This window comes from Salmo salar, chromosome ssa09, assembly GCF_905237065.1.
Source record: "Salmo salar chromosome ssa09, Ssal_v3.1, whole genome shotgun sequence".
NCBI lineage: Eukaryota > Metazoa > Chordata > Actinopteri > Salmoniformes > Salmonidae > Salmo > Salmo salar.
Genome location: NC_059450.1, coordinates 98,652,126 through 98,657,937, shown reverse-complemented (window position 1 = coordinate 98,657,937; position 5,812 = coordinate 98,652,126). Strand labels below are relative to the sequence as shown.

The 5,812-nt window shown below is 40.6% G+C and overlaps 1 protein-coding gene across 2 annotated transcripts in view; it reads right to left on the bottom strand.

The window, feature by feature from the left end:
- rnf44 (ring finger protein 44) overlaps positions 1 to 2,543 on the bottom strand; it is a 63,377-nt gene extending 60,834 nt beyond the window's left edge. Inside the window, exons 1-2 of one of the 2 annotated variants that reach the window (XM_014213354.2) lie at positions 2,223 to 2,543; positions 1,637 to 1,687 (exon numbers count right to left, since the gene is read on the bottom strand). The gene's annotated coding sequence lies outside the window, so the exon portion shown is untranslated. The remainder of the gene's footprint in view (positions 1 to 1,636; positions 1,688 to 2,222) is intronic. The other variant, XM_014213356.2, reaches the window with a different exon arrangement.
- Between the last annotated feature and the right edge of the window lie 3,269 nt (positions 2,544 to 5,812).

The following is a 5,812-nucleotide window of genomic DNA, read 5'->3' as shown; positions in this document are numbered from 1 at the left end:
TCATAACCAAAATGACTTCACATGTAGCCTAGGCCTTGTAAAAAAAAAAAAGGATATTTTTTATAGACAGTAACAAATTTGCAAAACATATATGTGACTAACATTAGCTAGGTGGCTAACGTTAGCTAGCACTAGGGGTTAGGGGTTAAGATTATGGTTAGGGTTAGTAAAGGGTTAACTAAAAGGGTTAAGGTTAGGGGAACAGTTAACTAACATAAGTAGTTGCCAAAAAAAAGTAGTAAGTAGTTGCTAATTAACTAAAATGATCAAGTTGTCCATGATGAGATTCGAACACGCAACCTTTGGGTTGTTAGACGTTTGCGTTACACGCCCGCCCATTCAGCCTTCTTTGACATTTGCTTTAAAAAAGTAACCTTATATCTTATGTAATCATACCAAAACGTGACATATCATACTAATTTGAGAGTCCCGGATTTACATGAACTATGTTACGTCTATTATGAGACCAGTCTGAGACAACACTAAACCCTATTTATCCTATCCAGCAGATAGCACTGTAGGCTGTGTATAGCCTAGTCTGTGGTTTCCTCATCAGTGAATGCATACAGTAATCTATATGTGACCCCACAGAGGACTCTGGCCTCTTAGCCAATTAGGTAACACATGCAACTCTCTGGAGGGCCAAATTAGGGCCTAATTGTCAGGAACGGGGCCTTGATATGTTATAACACAACTTGTTATGAATGCCAGTATGTAAAAAAAATAAAAGTGGTTAAAAGTCTTGAGTATGGTTACATGCACACAATAATGAGATATTTGTAGAAAGTCAGATTAATATAATAATTCAATTAAAACGTTTACATGCTTTGCGATTTCCCTAATAATGATGTTTACATGGAGACATCTGAAAATCAGGCTACCTGATGGCACTCTGATAAATGCAGAAAATCACCAATCAAAATAAAAAACTTTCTACCACAGCGACCATGTTATTTTGGGAACCATATTTGATTCTGAGTTCGGACATATTAAGTTTGTATGTGGAAAAACTACCTCTATACATTCAGTTTTTCCGAGCTCACTTCACTCTCACCAAAGAAAGCCCCACAGTGGAGGTGTCATAATACCCATAAAACCTAGTGGTCAAACAGGGAAATGGTTCCAGTCGTTTATCCACCATTCATTTTGCTTTAAAACTGCAAAATGTTCTTTGCACCCTATGAACAAAAATGTTTCGAATTGCATGAAATATACTTTAAACCTGCAAAATTCCCTCCAACAAGATGGATGTGAACAGTTTGTGTCATGAACAGTGCTTGTGCCCATTGAAATAGACGTGACGCATGCGAATGAGGTGGTGGGGGGGAAATGTTCCCCAATGCTGGATGGGGGGCCCCGAGTGAAAAAGTTTGGGGAACACCTGCTCTTGAAAGGCTTGCTCTGTTCTAGCACATGCGCAGATCAAACACACCTCTTGATCACAGTTTAGGGTGTTTACGTGTCCTAATAATTCGAAAGATTTCTCAGAAAATCTGGTGTTTTAAACGGGGTATTCTTACTTTGACTTTGCCCTTTATGCGGATTAAGATAAACATAGTATGGTGTTTACATGATTATTATATAAATCTCCCTACTGCCATAATCACTTTATCACTATGCATGTAAAGGTACTCACGATAGAAGTCCTTGCACCGGATCGTTATCAGTGGAATAAAATGAAGTGGGCCTGTAACGGGAGGGAGAGACAGACAGTGCGAATTGCCTTAGACCAAAGAAAGAAATAGTGTCTTTAGAAGTCTATTGATCCAGCATACATATTTTACCCAGAAACATTACATCATGTATTATGTCTGAGCATCTATCTGCACGTCAGGCCTGGCTGTCCGATTGCTTCACTGCAGAGAAAAAACACTGCAATGTTGCAGACGGAAATATCACTATAAAAAGGGGGGAAGGAGACCAATGCATTCTTATTGGGATGTTCTAATCATCTTTCACATAACACCGGTTCGTAAAATGGGAGATTGGGAGATAGGACACGGTCTCTATCCTTGCGCTATAGACCCTGTGCAGAATGTAAACATTACTCTCTCTCTCTCCTAGCGAGATACAAAACAAGGAGGGGCTCAAGGCAGTCTAGGGGAAAAGACAAACAGCGAGGCTCAACGCAGCCCCTGGAAAAACTGCAAACACGCAAACAGAAACACAACACCTATGCAAACTGTAGTGACAACTTGATAAATATAGTCCAACATCGTTACCTGATTTGTTAATTAGCAAGCATTTGATTTAATTATATTTCTCCTTGTAATTCTTCATATCTCGTTCATATTTTCGGTGCGGCATTATCGTCAGCTGTTCCAATGTGGAATATTCCGTGGATTTCACCACTATTATAAAGAAAGGTACAAACATTACACCTTGTATTCCAAAACGCCTGAAACCAACATCCTACGCGGGATATCTGACAAGACGCCGCCAAACTGTAATCACAATATACTCCAGCTGATTGTACATGGCCGGTAGAAAACCCTGACACTTGTTTTGGGTTTGGCAGTAAACGTTTACCCCCATTTGGGCGCATTTGAGAGAGCGCACTCCATCCTGTCTGCTTTACCGTAATGACAGTATGAGTGTGACCGTGTAATATCCCCAATGTCATGTGTCGGCGGTCAAGATCACTTGTATATAAGTAGGTCATTGGCTTCTAAAATCGGATTTCTTATACATTTGTACATAAACTTGTATTGAATATTATTTAAAGTGATTTTTAAGTTTTTCCTAATATTAATAATTCAACACGACTCCTGAATGTTTATACTTGCCTTGGTGACAGCTGAAAACATATAAATAAATGTATGTAAATTATACATAATATACTAATTTACCTCAAAATATGGGTTGTGATGGAAATGACAAGGTGTGGTGGAAATGACATCTATGTAAAAATGAAATATATGAAAACAATATTTTATTGCAAACATTTTGAACAACAACCATTGTTAAACATTTCAGACCTATACTGGGTTGTAGACCCATCACTCACAAAGTGTACAGCAGTAGCTGATGGGCAGAGCTCAAGGAGGTAGGCTGGTGTTTTTAAGAGATGGGCCCAGATAGCAGAGGGGTCATGCCACATAGAAGAGCTCTGTGAGCAAAGTGAAACTGTATCATTTGTGGTAATATCCAACACAGGTGTGGAGGGTCACCTGCTTGTGAGAACTGCCTGGATTTCACTGGTGTATTTATACAGGTATGCACAATCATCTCCTCTTTCCCCAGATTCTCTTAATTCTCTCAGTTTGGAGTATTGGTGTCGAAGGTTGTTCACGTGTTTCCCCAACTTCTCTTTCAATCCTTTGGAGAAGTCCTCCAGTAGAAACTGCAGTGTGCCACATACCTTTTCTTTTACTGTCAAATGTACAGTGAACTTCTCCATGTTTCCCCTGTTTGTTTTTCCAGCTCAAACCACCATGTCTGCTCACCAGCATCAAAGTCAGATGTTTTAAGCTCTTTTGCTTGACAAAGGGAGCACTCTCTATACATGCACTCTTTCTTCAGGTTCTCACAGCGCAAAGACTCAATAAGGTTCTCACAGCACAGAGACTCAATAAGGTTCTGACAGCACAAAGACTCAATAAGGTTCTCACAGCACAGAGACTCAATAAGGTTCTCACAGCACAGAGACTCAATAAGGTTCTGACAGCACAAAGACTCAATAAGGTTCTGACAGCACAGACTCAATAAGTTTCTGACAGCACAGAGACTCAATAAGGTTCTGACAGCACAGAGACTCTAAGGTTCTGACAGCACAGAGATTCAATAAGATTCTGAAGGCACAGACTTAATAAGGTTCTCACAGCACAAAGACTCAATAAGGTACTCACAGCACAGAGACTCAATAAGGTTCTCACAGCACAAAGACTCAATAAGGTTCTCACAGCACAGAGACTCAATAAGGTTCTCACAGCACAGAGACTCAATAAGGTTCTGACAGCACAGAGACTCAATAAGGCTCTAGCAGCACAGAGACTCAATAAGGTTCTGACAGCACAGAGACTCAATAAGGTTCTGACAGCACAGAGACTCAATAAGGTTCTGACAGCACAGAGACTCAATAAGGTTCTAGCAGCACAGAGACTCAATAAGGTTCTGACAGCACAGAGACTCAATAAGGTTCTGACAGCACAGAGACTCTAAGGATCTGACAGCACAGAGATTCAATAAGATTCTGAAGGCACAGACTTAATAAGGTTCTCACAGCACAAAGACTCAATAAGGTTCTCACAGCACAGAGACTCAATAAGGTTCTCACAGCACAAAGACTCAATAAGGTTCTCACAGCACAGAGACTCAATAAGGTTCTCACAGCACAGAGACTCAATAAGCTTCTCACAGCACAGAGACTCAATAAGGTTCTGACAGCACAGAGACTCAATAAGGTTCTGACAGCACAGAGACTCAATAAGGTTCTCACAGCACAGAGACTCAATAAGCTTCTCACAGCACAGAGACTCAATAAGGCTCTGACAGCACAGAGACTCAATAAGGTTCTGACAGCACAGAGACTCAATAAGGTTCTGACAGCACAGAGACTCAATAAGGTTCTGACAGCACAGAGACTCAATAAGGTTCTAGCAGCACAGAGACTCAATAAGGTTCTGACAGCACAGAGACTCAATAAGGTTCTGACAGCACAGAGACTCAATAAGGTTCTGACAGCACAGAGACTCAATAAGGTTCTGACAGCACAGAGACTCAATAAGGTTCTAGCAGCACAGAGACTCAATAAGGTTCTGACAGCACAGAGACTCCATAAGGTTCTGACAGCACAGAGACTCTAAGGATCTGACAGCACAGAGATTCAATAAGATTCTGAAGGCACAGACTTAATAAGGTTCTCACAGCACAAAGACTCAATAAGGTTCTGACAGCACAGAGACTCAATAAGGTTCTGACAGCACAGAGACTCAATAAGGTTCTGACAGCACAGAGACTCAATAAGGTTCTCACAGGACAGAGACTCAATAAGCTTCTCACAGCACAGAGACTCAATAAGGTTCTCACAGCACAAAGACTCAATAAGGTTCTCACAGGACAGAGACTCAATAAGGTTCTGACAGGACAGAGACTCAATAAGGTTCTCACAGCACAGAGACTCAATAAGGTTCTCACAGGGCAAAGACTCAATAAGGTTCTCAATGTTGCTGAAGCTGATCACTTTGTGATCCTGTAGTTTGTCCGCCATGAACGGGACGTTGGCGTGGGTTTTGCAGAGACATGTGTCCCTATCCTGGACTGTTGCCTTGACAACCCAAAAAGGATGTATTTTGCAGAATTCGCAGTAGTAAATTTGAATTTCTGAATATTCCCTCTTAAACTTCTGATAAAAGGTTCTGAATTGTGCCATTCAAGAAGCGCTTCTGCTTTTTCTTCTTGTTCCTCGTTAGTGTGTCCTTTTTCCCCTGTTGTTGCTCTGCTGTTGTCATCACATTCATAGAATCTAGTGATTTTCTCTTCTGTGGCAGTGCTAATTCTGTTACACTGATTTTTCCTGGAGTATTGAAGACTTGATGGCCTGTTTTCATTTGCCCTCATTTAAAGCAATGAAAATCCAAATTCTCTGTTTGCAGCTTTGACCAGGCCATACTTTCTCAGGATGTTGCCTCTGAACATTTTTGAAGCCACTTGTTTGTCTTTGGCACTGCACATTTTTTTAGACTTTTGTTTTAACTCTGCAATGATGGCATTTTGAAACAATAAAATCCTTCTCAAGTTCTTCTGAGTTCCCTTCATTTGCTGTTTTGTCTTTGTCTTTGGGGAATCTTGTCTCTTCATTTTGTTCATCAGT